This window comes from Cololabis saira, chromosome 10, assembly GCF_033807715.1.
Source record: "Cololabis saira isolate AMF1-May2022 chromosome 10, fColSai1.1, whole genome shotgun sequence".
In the NCBI taxonomy this organism is placed as follows: domain Eukaryota; kingdom Metazoa; phylum Chordata; class Actinopteri; order Beloniformes; family Belonidae; genus Cololabis; species Cololabis saira.
In genome coordinates, this window is record NC_084596.1 from 42,286,278 (window position 1) to 42,302,826 (window position 16,549).

Sequence of the window (16,549 nt, forward strand, 5' to 3'; positions counted from 1 at the left end):
GTGCCTGGAAACCAGTTGTTTCTGAGAATTGCAAAAGTTTATTTTTCGTCAGTAAAACGATAACTCCGATTTCTTGCTAAATCTATGAGTTCAGTCGATCGCACAACAGCTCTTTCCCATTTTAGATGTTTTCAAGTTGCTCAAACTGAAAGTTTACGCTGCCACTCAGTCTTTCTGACACTCAGTGGGCGTAACCCGCTGTGAAGTCGCATCTGTGACGTCATGTGCATTCCCTCTATTGAAAAGGGAATCGTTTGCAAATTTTGCAAACGATTCCAAGGAACTGGTACACTGGGAACCCGTTCTCCTGTCCATCAGTTGTAGGAGCCGAGCATTTCTGCCTCCAGATCAGATTTGCACGTCAGCCTCCTACTTCAGTGCACCATTAATGGATAAGTGTTAGTAATGGCGTTTTACACTAGTACCTACTCAGCGCGACTCGACTCGCCCTCGTTTCTTTTCAACACCCAGAGCAGAAGTAGGAGGTTGGAGTGAGGCTGCTGTGACATTTTTTGATTGTGTGATCTAAACGAAGAAGACAACAACACTAAAGATGTAGAACCTGGAGGAGATGATAGATGTGCTGCTGGGTCTGTGGCTTGTGTTTGACACCAAGTTAAAAAATGAGAGTGAGAGAAGCTTCAAGCAGCAGCGCTTTTTTTTTGTTAGTTAGTCTCTGTGCTGCTGAAAAGTCAGCTGGAGCCGTGAGCAGCTATGAAGTGACAGATCTCCTGGTAGATCTGGTCGTTCCTTATCTCCGTCTAGATCCCTTTTTAATTCTCTCCTCAGCACCAGGTTTATGAACATCTGCACCTCAGAGTTGGATCATGAAACAGACTTTTGCTGCCATTGCTGGTTGAATAAAATGAACAAGAATCCATCAGAGTCTCTTTCTCTGATTTCCTCCTCCTGACTCAGACGTCTGACTCCAACCCCCCGACCAATCAGTGGTCTGTAGTGTGATGATGTCAGATACAGCCGACTCAGCCGCTTAGAACCTCGGCAGAATAAATACAGAAAAGTATCTACTCGGCACGTTAGACCCCTAGTGGAAAAGAGACAAACCGCGGCGAGTCTAGTCTCGCTGAGTAGGTGCTAGTGGAAAAGCGCCATAAATAAATGCTCTATACGGCTGGTTTTATGTGGAAAGGGTCTTCATGACAAACTGGCTCATCATTTCATTTTTCTCTACAAGAACTTACGTTATTAATCCTTGTTTTCATTCAGAGGCCGACAGCAGCTAGCTAATGCCAGGGGGAGCATGACTGAGCACTGAGAGCAGGGTGTTAACAGCCTCACTTTAAGTGAGGCTCAGGCTCACGAGATAAAGCTTTCATCCCCCTTTCTTTCTCCCAGGGAACAAAGCAACAAGCGTCGCGTCAGGGAGGCGGTGCTGGAGTTCTCCCTGCTCTGCCGAGGCCTGCAGGGCTCCGGGTTCTCCCAGTACTAGCCGGAGCTGCTGCTGCACAGTTACATCAGGCTTTTTCCTGGGCAGCAAGATGAGGAAACTCCCGCAGCTAAACCACCTGACTCTGGGCACTGAACAACTTTTTCTTTTTTTCCATTCAATTATTGATGTAAGAAACTGACGACGACACACGTGTGGACCGTTTTTAGGATATCTGGGTGTCCATCCAGCAGGTTTTTAATCAAGCGCCTGTCCCTTTTCAATCAGCGCCATGAATATACATCAACTAACAAAACACCAATAAAACACCTTTTCTTGCAGATGCGCAATCAACTGTGTTGGGTTTATTTTTCCTTTCTGTTGCATCATGCCATTTCTGTTAACACATTATCAAAATATAGAAACTGCCCCTTCTCAAATCTGGCTTTGTCTTCTCTCTGTTACAAAGGAGCGCCTTTTTAAAAATGTTCCATCTTTACATAATTATAGCTTAGAACTCTTGTACATATGCACTTCTGCTAATATATAATAAAACAACTGAATCACCTGCACAACAGAAAGAAGAACAAGACAAGTTTTTGAAGCAGATAATGTGTTTTGTTTTTCTGAGATGGGTGACAGTGCTGTGAGGGATGGCAGTTGTCCGGGCCAGTTTGGACTGCAATCCTCCGATGAAAAAGGTTTTAAGAAATACTGTGGGAGTGGAGGCTGGTGCTCGGCCCACCGGGGTGTGCAGGAAAGTCTGAGAGTCTGTCAGGCTCTTGCTGAAGCCGTCCTGACCCCGGCTGTTATCGGATCCTCGTGAAGAGGTTCAGCACCGACTTTGATTCCTGGGAAGAGAAGGGTCAGAAATGGGAAATCAGTTTCATTAATCCACAAACATATGTACAGTAATCCCTCGCTAGAACGCAGTTCACCTTTCACGTCTCGCTGCTTCATGGATTTGCATTGTGCATCGTGTTCTGCATTTTGATTCTGACTAAATAAGCTGCGTCTGAAATCCCACACTTCTACCCTAATGAGTAGCTAAAACAGTATGTGAGATTTTTTAGTGCGCCCGAAACATTAGAACGTACTCAATAGTATGTACTATCCATACACTAGCTGAGCAGAAACTTCCCACAATGCAATGCAGCGGTGTTTGGTTGCTAAGTGATACGTATATGTCATAAGCAGAGGTGTCAAGTAACAAAGTACAAATACTTTGTTACCTTACTTAAGTAGAAATTTTGGTTATCTATACTTCACTGGAGTAATTATTTTTCAGACGACTTTTTACTTTTACTCCTTACATTTTCACGCAATTATCTGTACTTTTTACTCCTTACATTTTAAAAACACGTTACTCTATTTCATTTCATCCTTTAAAAAAAACTATCCAGTTAAATTGCTCCATCCGGATAGAGTGAATTTGGTTGTGGTTGTTTCAGATGTTCTTGTCCAGTTTTGTTCTTACATCCGTTCCCTCAGATTCCTGCAACTAAACTTGGATGTACATTCCAATAAAGGTTAGGATAAATGATAACGTGCCTCTGAAGTTTGACTTTTTGCACCATTACAATACTTATAGGCAACTAGTCATCATATCTGCTGCTCTCTGAAACACATGTTAATGCTCAATAGTACACATATATGCTTCTTTAATATATTTACATTATACTAAGATGCATTCATTTTCAATGGCTTTTTTCCCCCTTACATTACTTTTACTTTTATACTTTAAGTAGTTTTGAAACCAGTACTTTTATACTTTTACTTGAGTAAAAAACTTGAGTTGATACTTCAACTTCTACAGGAGTATTTTTAAACTCTAGTATCTATACTTCTACCTGAGTAATGACTGTGAATACTTTTGACAGCTCTGGTCATAATTATAATATTAAGTATAATAATATTATTATATAATATTAATATTATAATATTGGTATATAATAATATTATTTAATGTCATCTTGTTTGAGCCAGGATAAAGGGGAAAGAGCGGAGCGGTGCTGCTACTGCTGCTGTGACGGAGTTGTTACCATGGTAACAACTCCCCCTCCCAACGGCAGGAAGTGCCGTGTGGCTCTGAGTAGTACGTCCCAATTAATGCAGACTACTGATATTTACTCAAAAGTGCCGAACTTAAGTATACTTTTTGAGTATATACTGGAACGGGAGCCTTTGATGAATCGTTCATTACAGTCTCAAATATAATCCATGGTGGCATGTTGGTTTATAAGAATCATTTTTCAGCATCAGAAGAGCAGTGAAATACGCACCAGTCACAATTTGTCCTACTGTACATATTGTATGTTTTTTTATAATCATTTTTAATTTTCTTCTGTTCAAATCTAATTACTCGGGTCATGGTGGGGCGGGGCTGATCTCCGCAATTTGAAGCCTTGTATAATAATAGAGGGAATGCACATGACGTCACAGATACGACTTCACAGCAGGTTACGCCCACTGAGTGTCAGAAAGACTGAGTGTCAGAAAGACTGAGTGGCAGAAAGACTGAGTGGCAGAAAGACTGAGTGGCAGCGTAAACTTTCAGTTTGAGCAACTGGAAAACATCTATCGATTTAGCAAGAAATCCGTTATCGTTTTACAGACTGCCGAAAAATAAGCTTAAGAGAGACAAATGGATCACTGCAATTCACAGAAACAACTGGATTCCAGACACCGAAACATGGATTTGTGGTTCCCATTTTGTATCAGGTAATGTTGGATTTTTGGGTAGCTAACGTTACACGGTCCAATCATAAAGTTCGGTGTCCTCATCAATTTAATTTCTACAAATCCTGCCTTGAAGTCGGACCAAGCGTCAAGACTTTTGTAAGCCTTCAAGCTTTGCTTCGTGTATTTCCCCGGCGTAGAAATTAAGTACATATAAATATCAGGAAACTGGATTGGTGGCCAAATATTAATATCCATGAACCACTGGTTCTTGGTAACTGTACCAAATATTAATGTCCATGGACCACTGGTTCTTGGTAACTGTACCAAATATTAATGTCCATGGACCACTGGTTCTTGGGTTAACTATACGGGTCACTGTCAAGTCCAACTGACGCTAATTTAAACCGATAATCGGCTGTTATCCCGTCTTCTCCACTAGTTGCAGCTGTTTTTGCTGATGTTTTACCACTCAGTGTGAGTAAGGGGGCTGGTCCAGTGGGAAAGTGACGTCAATGCAAACCCTCTATTGTAAAGAAAAAAAGGTTGCTACTTCGTGGATTTCACCTATCACAGGTTCTTTTTGGAACGTAACCCCCGCAAAAAACCAGGGATTACTGTATACAGAATTAACTGCAAAATGCATGGGACAACAAAAGCAACAGATGTGTAACGGATGTGTTGACGAGAGTTTACCGTACCTTGGTGCAGCGCGTCTTGCTGAAGACGTTCCAGAAACGTAGTGTCTCGTCCCCGGCTCCCGTTACGATGGCTTCTCCGTCCGGGGACACGGCCTGAGGAGGGAACATGTGCACACTGAGACTCTGGGAAACACTCCACATTACTGGAAATACTGTACCTGGCCCTGTTCCACATGAAGACCTACGGAAGAGTATTAGGGCCAGGCAGGAGAAAAATAAAAATAATATTTTAGGAGGAGGAAGATTTTTTTTTCATTATGCACTTCGAGAAAAAAATCGAAATGTTGAGAAAAAAGTAGAAATGTCGAGAATAATGTTGAAGTACAATTTCGAGAAAAAAGTCGAAATGTTGAGAAAAAAGGCAGAATTTCGACTTTATTCTAGAAATTGTATTTCAACATTAATCTCAACATAATCTCAACATTTCGACGTTTTCTCGAAGTGCACAATAAAAAAAAATGTTCCCCTCTCAAATATCTTTCTCCTGCCTGGCCCTAATACTCTTCCGTAAAGACCACATCCACACCAGCGCATTTTTATTTGAAACTTATAAGGCATCCAAACTTCTTGGACCCGAGAAAGAGGAAAACTTTCTGACCCACTGAAATTCACATCTCGGATTGTAAACTCAGTCATTTATGTGTAAAAGTGGACAAAACCAAAATCATTTGGCGACAGTGATGTATTTCACAAATTAACCTTCTGATATTCTGGGTCATAACACATCCGTCTCTGATCGATGACCATCACCTAAAAGATAACACACAGATGTGCTTTAAACCAGAACAAAGGACTTTGTTCATCTTAAAATGTCAGAATAAGTTCCAGCTGTCATGACAACGGTGAGGATAAACTAACCAGAGCTACAGGGGAGATCGTGGCACAGGTAACTCACATGCTCAAGAGAGTAATGACAGAAGATACATACAACCCACTTATCCCCGCCTCCTATTGGGGGATGTAAATCATAAAAACTGCAAAAGCTCCTCTGTGCCGCTATAATAAAGAGAAGCTGGACTTTGTTGGTCTTGGTTTCAGATGTTTTACAGTCATCACTAGGGCTGGGGATCCATTCAAATGTCAAGAATCGATTCGATTCCGATTCTTAAGATTCAGAATCGATTATCAAGATTTGATTTGATCCGATTCCGATATTTATTTGGGTTAGTGTTATTAAAACTGTTTTTTGAGCTGTTGCATGAATTATATGACTGTAGTTCTGCAACATATTAATACTAGTATTATATTGAGATTCAACAGCAAGTATTGCAGCTAATGATGCTGTAAGGACCAATCAGCTCCCAGAATGCTGATAGAACTGCAAACAGAAACATCGTGGGGCAGAATTATCAAACAGATCCAGGGAGGAAACAGAGGTGCAGCCCTGGATCTGTTTGATACGAATGAAATCGTTTAAAAAATGTTCCCACCTTCCGTTTTAATGATTTCTATTTTTGGTCTATTTCGGTTAAATTTTTGAGAATTTGGTTTTTACCATTTTATGCAAATGCAACACAAGACAGTATATAAAGCAAAGACATATAGACAATTTAAGCAACTATAACTGAAAACTTTTATGTTTTCATACCTTTAAACATATTTAAAGGCAAAAACATGGCACCAGTTATTCTTGTGTCCAACAAAACATTCCTTCTTTGGGCATAAACAAAAAAATACCAAAAGTTGTAATGATGAAAAAAAAAATAAATAAATAATCGATCTTTAGACATACGAATCGATTTTTAGGAATCAATATGAGAATTGATTTAGAATCGGAAAATTGATTTTTTCAACACAGGCCTAGTCATCTGTATTTGATAACGCTGCATTCTGAAGTGCCAACATTCACAGAAGGAAAGACATGATTATATCAATTGTCGCAACAATATTCCGAGTGCGCACACTGTTACACCGTGACAAATTCCTATGTGTTTAACACAAACGACAAATAAAAGCAATCTGAATCTGAATCAATGCAGACATCATGTTTAGCTGCCTTCTGTTTCTTTGTGCATGTCCAGTGAGCATGCACGGCTGCATGCAGCCATGCATGCATGGCTGCATGCATGGCTGCATGCACGGCTGCTTGCATGGCTGCATGCATGGCTGTGATAAGCAGATTTACGGCAGTGTAACGTGGGGGGAGGGGACTCCTGACACGCTGCTGAAACGCTGGTGTGGATGTGGGTCGATGGCGTTATGAGATTATGGTTTGAAATGAATGTGGCGTGGGTCAAGTGGTGACTTTTTAATACGAAAGGCTTTACGTTTGACCTGCAGCACATTTCCTAGCGGGGCTTAACGGCTCCAGCTGCTTCCATATGGTCCAACTGGCTGTTTCTGCCAGTCTTTAGGGAAATGATACCAAACTATTTCCTGTCAAGAGCAATTCAAGAGTGAGTTGCCTATCCATTATAGTCCTGAGATGTCTTGAATTCCTCACTAATACAATTTTACTAAGCTTTCTTCATTATTTGAAAGCTTATTCAATATAATAAAATATATAACATTAAGGGATGCACTGGTACCAATAATAGCTGTTTTTTTTTCTTCATCAGTAAATGCATCAAATCCACAGCATTGAGGGCAGTAAATGCATCATCTTAAGAGCTTAAATGATGTTCTTCCATCACTGTGCATGTGGTAGAAGTCTTTCATTTTGAGTACAAATTAGAAAAGAAGGCTGTTTTTACAACCTTTAAAACTCGGGTGAATACAACCATCATAGTAACTGTAACAATATCTTGGACACAAACTTAACCCAGCACTTTAAACAGCATCCGTCTGCTGAACATGCCATGGTCCAATGTTGAAAGGCTAAAAACTGAAGCTTGCAGATCACACAGCCTGCAGCTTCCACTGTAAGCATTTGGTTCAGTTAAATTCATAGTTCAAAGGACAAAAATCAGATTTGGCCCAGACTAGTCTTGACAGGGAAGAAATGATAAAGTGGCAAAGAAGATGCAATGGGTTCATCTTTTTCCTCCAGCTTTTCTAAAGGAAACCTTTTGACTTGAGCACATGTATGAGCCACACAGCACGTGTTGGTCATGTGGTCGCTGGGGCTGGGGATCGATTCAAATGTCAAGAACCGATTCCGATTCTTAAAATTCAAAATTAATTATCACCATTTGATTAGATCAGATTCGATCCGATATTGATTTGGGTTAGTGTTATAAAAAATGTTTTTTGAGCTGTTGCCTGTAAAATAACTAGTGAAATAATAATTTCGCAATAATTATTTTGAAATAACTAAGAAATAAATATCCATTTAAAGTGCAAAAAAAGAAAGAAATTGCAAAGAAACAGCTCATGCAGTAAACAAATCATTTTATCTTGTCTAATTTATTCTGTCACCAGACACACAGCTTACCATGAAGCACCGGGCATTTTTTCAGGTAAGTCATGACAAACGATAACAGAGAAACCAAACAAGCTATAGAAAATATAGATGATATGAACTTCATTGAACTAATATAACATTTAGAAATTTAAGCTGAAATATCCAGCATTTTCTCTAAAGAAAAGTTCATTTAGTTCAGGAGTTTTAAAAACCAGCACCAACGCCATGTTCATTGTTTGATAGTTTCACACCACGCGCATGTGTGAATTAAATGACTACTGGGATTAAAGTTCACCGGGCGAAAATGTAATGATGGAAAAAAAAATCGAAGTTTAGATATACGGATCGATATTTAGGAATCAATATGAGAATCGATTTACACCGTGTCCACACTGCATGCGACGCGAGCGAGCGTCAGCGTCAAAAACAATTCTATTGCTTTATTTTTTTATTGCACTGTCTATACTGGTTGCGAGCGACGCGGCGCGATGCGGCGCGACTTATTCCACCGAATAATAAGCTTTGTTTTCTGTTTCGAAAGTACAAACGTAGGAAGATTACAAGTACTCACCCATCTTTTACTTGTTCCTTTACTCTTTTAGGAGTAATTTTAGGAGTTTCTTTCAGGAGCGCACGGGCGGGTGAATAAAGGCTGATTTATGGTTCCGCGTAAAATCGACGGCGTAGGGTACGCCGTAGGGTCTGCGTTGGTGTAACGCAGAACCATAAATCAGCCTTTTAAAAGGCGAGTCTCAGCTGTCAATCAAAAGAACGTGGTAGAACGTAGGGCCGATAACGCGTTCAGTGTGGACAGAGCGCGTCCGATGCCACGCAGTGCGACGCGACAGTCGGACGCTCGCATGCAGTTAAGACAGGCTGTTAGAACAGGAAAATCGTCTTTTTCAACACAGGCCTAGTGGTCCCCGCCCTGAACTCACCAGATACAAGACTCGGTAGGAGTGTCCCGTCAGCTTGGCCACCTGGGTGAGGGATGGATACTTCCACACCAGGATCTGGTTCTGAGAGTAGCCGTGGGTGCTCACCTGGACACACAACAAACACTTTAGAGAAGGACAAACGAGCAGCACCAACTCCAGAAGATTACCAGACTGAAAAAACACTAGGAACAAGTAGAAACCTTTAAGGTGGTCATTGATGACCAAGTCAGCCGCCTTGGCAACAGAACAGACATAGCACCCTAGTATGTGTCGATACGGGGAGTATTATGTTTCACATGCTGGTAACAGATGAAAAGGACCATCTCATCCGTTATCAGCGACCAGTCTGAATGCCGGGTTCTGTGATGGTGTGAGATTCTGTCAGGGACCTTGGAAAAGCTCTTTTACACTCTACTGGTGGTATTAGGAAGTGAACTGAGACGTTACAGCAACACACTGCAAAAACTCTAAATCTTACCAGGAATATTTGTCTTATTTCTAGTTAAAATGTCTCATTTTTAGTCAAAAAATCTCATTACACTTAAAACAAGAGTCATTTCCAGAAAAATAAATTGGTGTTTGACAATTTTCACCTGTTTCAAGTAAATTTTCACTTGAAATAAGTAGAAATATCTGCCAGTGGGACAAGATTTATCTTCTCATTACAAGCAAAAAAATCTTGTTCCACTGGCAGATTTTTCTACTTATTTTAAGTGAAAAGCCACTAGAAACAGGTGAAAATTGTAGTTTTTTCCAGTGATGAGTCTTGTTTTAAGTGTAATAAGATTTTCTTGACTAAAAATTAGACATTTTAACTAGATATAAGACAAAGACTGCGTTTCCAGGCATCAATAACCCTTTTAAAACCAGAATATTGGCAATAACCCGAATTTGCGCGGCCATGTAAACACTAATAACCCCTTTGAATAACCCGAATTTGCTCATATTCAGGTTTTTAAAAACCCGAATATGAGCTTTTAATGAGTAATGAGATTTTTTTTGACTAAAAATGAGACATTTAACTAGAAATAAGACAAATATTCTTGTTAAGATTTTGAATTTTTGCAGTGCATATATTGCCTTATGTATATGTGTGTGTGTTTATATATTTAAAAGGGCTGTCAGTTTAGCGCATGAGTGGCAAAATGCGTAAGCATTTTAAATTTGGCCCATTGAGGGACCCGTAGCCACTTGGCAGGTCACCTCCCACCTGCGTTGTTACCGGTAGTCAAACTAACAAAGCAGTGACAGACCTGGACGACTCAGGGGAGCCACTCAGCAAATCTTTGCTAGGTTTATGTATAAAAAGAAAGAAGACGGGACTATCAACAAGAACGCGGTAATTTGTACATTTTGTAAAAAATAATTTTCCCATCACCAGAGCTGCTTCAGCCTGAATTATCAGTTAAACATGTCCGGACAAGTTCCAGTGTAAACGTTACAGCTACTAACTAGCGCTAGCGTGAGCTCACTTCACCAACACACGCTTGCAGAATCTGGGAAACAAATTAGCAAAGCCATGACAGAAAAACTGACAAACTCAATTGCAGAGTGTGTTGCTGCTGATTGCAGCCCATTTCAATGGTGGAAGACGATCAAGGAGGAATGGTGTCATAACCAAACCGTATTAAAACCACTCCCCCAGGCCAACGTGCACAGATGCACGACCAACTGAACAGGAAGATGTTTGTTCTTTTGATTTTCATTTATGAAACACACCACCAATAAAAATGTGGATTTCAAATCTTCTCTTCTTAGTGTATTCAACTGATTAGTCATGCACTGCAATTTTGTAATGACCTAGAATTCAGATTCTTTATTTGGGAACCTTTAGCAGATATGAGATTAAAATGCGATTAATTAGATTAATTAATTATAAATCCTGTAATTAATTAGATAAATTTTTTTAATTGCCTGACAGCACTAATATTTAAGCACATGTATGTGCATGTACATATTTTACTTATTTACCCCCAACAACCGCAACCATGCCCGTACTCCTGATCGAACTGATCCTGAGAAAAGTTGCAATGCCAGCATATCAGAATGGGCCTTGGTGCTGCGAGTCGTCCAGCAAAAGTACCCGCGACACACTAATAACAATACCATCGAATAATTCAAGACCCAAGAGTATCTCCACAATTCAAACCCAAAAGCAAATAAAACTGGATAAACTGGAACCTGGTCAGAACATTCCATGAAATCCGCTCTCCGAATTAACAGCAACAGACAAGCAGATAATCTACACTCTTCTCGCAAGTTGTAAAAAAAAAAAAAAAAAAAAAAAAAAAAAAAACCCCCCCCCAAAAAAAACCTGAGATAATTTATCTCGTTAATTCAAAAAACTGAGTCAGATTTTTTTTTCCAGGAAGCCAACCCTCGACGCCCACATCTGTCTTGGTTTATCTTATCTACACCCTTTTTCTTTTCTTATGCCACAGGTGTGCTGTTCTTCCTCACCAGCTCGTTGGCGTGTTTGGACCAGGCCCAGGTTGCACACATTGGGAGCCGGTGTCTGTTGCTCTGCAGCGCTTGACCCGTCAGCGTGTTCCAAGAAGCGCAGGCAGCAGCGGTCGGCGGTGCCCCCGCCCGACGCCAGCAGCCCGTGCTGGTGCGGGGACCAGGCGATGGCCTTCACTGCAGCCAGGTGGTCGCTGTACTGCTGCACGGGCAGCAGGCTGGAGCTGTTCCACACCAGCAGCTGCACGCAAGGACAGGACCATCTTCAATTCAATTCAACATGACCCCCGAGTAATTATTACATAAACATAACATGAACTAAGTAACTAAAACTCAGACTATCAGGATAGGTCGGCCGTAAGAACAGCTAAAATCTGACTCTTACTGTTGCTTGATCCTCCATTAAACCCCCATATAACCCCACATTTCTTCTTTGCTTTTTTGCTTGAAAGCCAAATTGGAAAAAAGAAAACTGGTATTTTTCTCTAAAACTGAAAAAGGAAATAAGGCTGGCTGTTTTTGTAGGAGAAGATACTGCTATTTCAAACTATGTGTTGGAAACATGATTCCTTTTTCCAAGTTTTTTCCACTACCTGTTTATATTTTTTTAAATAAGATTGTTTTGTTTGATCATCATTTGGTTTAAGAAGGGAAAAAACATGTATTTTTTTTTAATTTTGGTTCTGAAACGGAAAAACAAAAACAAGTAGCAATGATTATATATATATATATATATATATATATTGGAGCTTAACAAGCGAATTTCGGGAGCAGGACCACGCCTCAACCACGCCTCCTCCAGCACCACGCCTCTTCCGGCAAACCTTCAAATACCAGCCTAACCCTCATTTCCTCTTCGCTCTCGTTCTCTGCAGCACGCTCACTCTCGTTCTCCGAACCAGAACCGCAAGCATGACAACACTACTACACGCTCGTATCTCAGATCGTTACTCACCCGTTCAGGCATGGTTCTCGTGTCATTATCGCCATCGATGACGACTTGTTTGCAGGGGATCATCAGCAAACACCAGCTGATCAAGATCCGAGAAAAATCTTTCAGCCGTGCCTGAAGCGCCGCAGGTGCGCAATCCACCGGTCCCGGCGTCGCCACGCTCCGGCGGGTCCGACGGCCGGCATGGATCTCGCGTCGATCACCATCAGGACAACGATCAGCTTGCAGGCGATCACCAGCAAACACCAGCCGATCGAGATCCCGAGGAGAAAAAACTTTCAGCCGTCGCCCGAAGCGCCGCTCTCCCTGGCGGCCGCGGGGCCGCCCGAGCCCCGTCTCCTCAGCGGTCCGCGTCCGGTCCATCTCTCCTGATCATCCGGATCGTCGCGGACTCCTCTCCTGTGTCTCCTCGCCGCCAACCCGAGAGCGCAGGTTGCGCCGTCGTATTCCTCCGCCGCGCACGTGTTTCTCTAACCCTTTTTTCCTCTCTCTCTCAGCCACGCGCGGAGCCCGCGGTTATCCCGGTCCACCAACCCGGTGAGCGGTCCATCCCGTCCGGTCCATTTCTCCTGAACATCCGGTATTGCGGCAGCCCGCCATGGCGTCCTCCCTGTCTCCTGGCCCGCCACGCCCGGCGGGAAGGAAGGGGACGCGCCGCGGACAATCCCTCGCCGTTGACCCGCAGGTTGCGCAATCCGCCGCCCCCCCCCACCCCCGGGGGGTGCCGCGCAGCGAGACCGAGCCGCCCCGTCCGCCCCGGTGTCCCGCCAAGAGCCCGCCGACCTCCCACGTCGGCTGCCGCTCCGGCGGTGGTTTATTCCTCCGGAACGCACGTGTCCTCTCCTTTTTTCCTTTTCTCTCAGCCACCTGCGGAGCTGCTGTCAACCCCGCTCCAGCGACACACACCCAGAAACGAGTGGTCCATCCCGTCCGGTTCATCTCTCATCAACATCCGTGATCGCAGCCGCAGGTGTGAAGAAAAAACTTCTCAACCATCTCATCTCAGCCTGCCATGCCATCAGCCCCGCCGACACCTGCTCTCTTCCGGATGACGTCATCACGCCAACTCCGACGGCGCGCCATGACGTCGACCCTCAGGTCTCGCACTCAGAAGATTTTCCAGTGGCCAGCCCCGGTACTGCGCGCAAAAAAAAAAGCTTTTCCCATAGACCGCAATAGTAAAAGATAAGCGATCGTACAAACCGGACGTTGAGCATTACCTTTACTCACAAGGTCTTTTATTAACATTCTCGTTAAACATAATCTCTGAACAACGTTGCCTCATTGCAGGAACCTCAACTGCACATGAGCGGTCTTTCACCTTAAGCCGTCCGTGTGGAAACATAAACGATTCCATCGTTACACTGCCCACCTCCAGCAAGTACAACAGCTAACTTCGGCCGGGGTTGCTAGCACCGGGTTTCTAGGCCCCCCCCCCAGTCCACCCCCGGCACCTACAACAGCTAACTCAGCCGGGGTTTTTAGCACCGGGATGCTAGAAACCCCCGCTATGCTCATTCAGCAGCCTCAACCGCCAGCGCCAGAAGGGGCTCTTGGCACCGGGTTGCCAGGATCCTCTGCTTCCCAGCTCCATCAGTCCCAACAGGTGATGTCGGTACCCCGGCATCCCTCCCACCGCATTTCAACCCAGTTTCCTTCCTCAACCCGTTCCGGCCCCGCAGGCAACTACTCATTTCACCCCGTCCACAGCTAATCCCGCCGTCCGTCATCCCAACGCTTTCGCTTCCCGCCCTTCCCCAGTTCCGGCCAGTGCCTGGCTTCCCTCCCACCACATTTCGGCCTGGTTTTCTTCCTCGACTCGTTCCGGCCCCGCGGGCAGCTGCTCGTTCGCCCTGTCCGCGGCTGGTCCCGCCGCCCGTCATCCCAACGCTTTCGCGTCCCGCATTTCTCCGGTTCCGGCCAAACCTGCGCAAACAAACCTACAACAGCTAACTTCGGGGCCGAGGTAACTAGCACTGGGTTGCTACCCCCCCCCAGCCCACCCCCAACACCTACAACAGCTAACTCAGCGGTGTTACTAGCACCGGGATGCTAGCACACCCCGCCATGTTTCGGAGGAGGCAAACTCCTCAGCCACCGCCGTGCCCGAAACACCGCTCTCCCGAGCCTGACAGCCACCCAGAAACTTCTGCCTCTTCAGTCGTCCACATTCCACCCGGTTCATCCCTTCTGAACATCCGGCATCACTGCAGCTCACCATCTTCCAGCCTTTCCAGCCCACCTCCGCCATCGGAGGGAAGAGGACGCGGACAATCCGGATCAGCCCATAGCCGTCGTCGCAGGTCGGATTTCCACCCACACCAGCAATCTCCTCACTCCCTCCCCAAGGTCCCTGGCACCGGGATGCCACTACAGCAGCTAGATCCGGCTGGGGTTTCTGGCACCGGGATGCCACTACAGCAGCTAGATCCGGCTGGGGTTTCTGGCACCGGGATGCCACTACAGCAGCTAGATCCGGCTGGGGTTTCTGGCACCGGGATGCCACTACAGCAGCTAGATCCGGCTGGGGTTTCTGGCACCGGGATGCCACTACAGCAGCTAGATCCGGCTGGGGTTCCTGGCACCGGGATGCCACTACAGCAGCTAGATCCGGCTGGGGTTTCTGGCACCGGGATGCCACTACAGCAGCTAGATCCGGCTGGGGTTTCTGGCACCGGGATGCCACTACAGCAGCTAGATCCGGCTGGGGTTTATGGCACCGGGATGCCACTACGGCAGCTAGATCCGGCTGGGGTTTCTGGCACCGGGATGCCACTGCCCCCCCCAGCCCACCTCCACCAACTACAGCAGCTAGATCCGGCTGGGGTTTCTGGCACCGGGATGCCACTGCCCCCCTCAGCCCACCTCCAGCACCTAATCCACCTCCAGCACCTACAACAGCTAACTTCAGCCGGGGTTACTGGCACCGGGATGCCACTGCCCCCCCCAGCCCACCTCCACCAACTACAGCCGCTAGATCCGGCCAGGGTTTCTGGCACCCTCTCTCATCGCCACCCGCTTCCGGGCTGGTGTACTTCAGCGTCCGCTGGCGAGGTGCATACTACTCGCAGTCAGTCACTGCAAGAGTAGCCCCTAACTTTTCGACACCTTCAGAGGCCCTCTGCTGGATCCTCTCCAACAACCACGGCATTCCTTCCTCGTCCATCTCTTGAATGATTCCTCATCGTTACCCCTCTCTCATCGCCACCCGCTTCCAGCCTGGTCACCCTGACTTCCGTTTTCTCCGAACTCGGGGTTCCATTGTCCGCTGAGAAAATGGCGGGCCCCTCTACCTCCCTCGAGGCTCCAGGCTGCACCAAACGCCAACTCCTCTCCCTCCTGGGCCACCTCAATTTTGCCATGCGCATTATTCCCCAAGGGCGGGCCTTCATCTCACACTTGCCGTCCATCGCTTCCGCTGTTCCATCTCTCTTGTCTCCCATCTCCCCAGACAACTCGAGCCGTGCCGAGCTTCGTTGTGGCTCAACCTCCTGCCACCTGGAAGGGGATCACTTTCTTTCATGATGACCAACTGGCTCACCCCCACGACATCAATCCATACACTGATGCTGCTCCTTCAATCGGTTTTGGGGGCTTTTACGATGGCAGATGGTTCGCAGCAGGACGGCCCTCAGAGCGCACAAACGAATACCACAACGTTTCGACCGAACCATAGATCATCATCGTCATTGCCATCGTCATTGCCATCGTCATTTGCATCGTCATTGGCATCATCATCGTTATCGTCATCGTCATCGCCATCATCATCATCATCGCCATCATCATTCATCGCCATCGTCTTCGCCACCATCATCGCCATCATCTTCATCTTCATCGTCATCGTCATCGCCATCGACATCGTCATTGTCATTGCCATCATCATTGGCATCGTCATCGTTATCGCCTTCGTCATCGGCATCGCCATCATCATCATCGCCATCATCATTCATCGCCATCATCGGCATTGTCTTCGCCACCATCATCGCCATCATCTTCATCGTCATCGTCATTGCCATCATCACTTGCATCGTCATTGGCATCGTCATCGCCTTCGTCTTCGCCATCGTCATCGCCTTCGTCATCATCTTC

General features: G+C 45.2%; 2 pseudogenes; one reads left to right on the forward strand and one right to left on the reverse strand.

Annotated features, from left to right (window-relative positions):
* LOC133453083 (importin-13-like) overlaps positions 1-1,770 on the forward strand; it is a 30,424-nt pseudogene extending 28,654 nt beyond the window's left edge.
* Positions 1,612-16,549, reverse strand: part of LOC133453089 (fizzy-related protein homolog) — a 28,291-nt pseudogene continuing 13,353 nt past the window's right edge.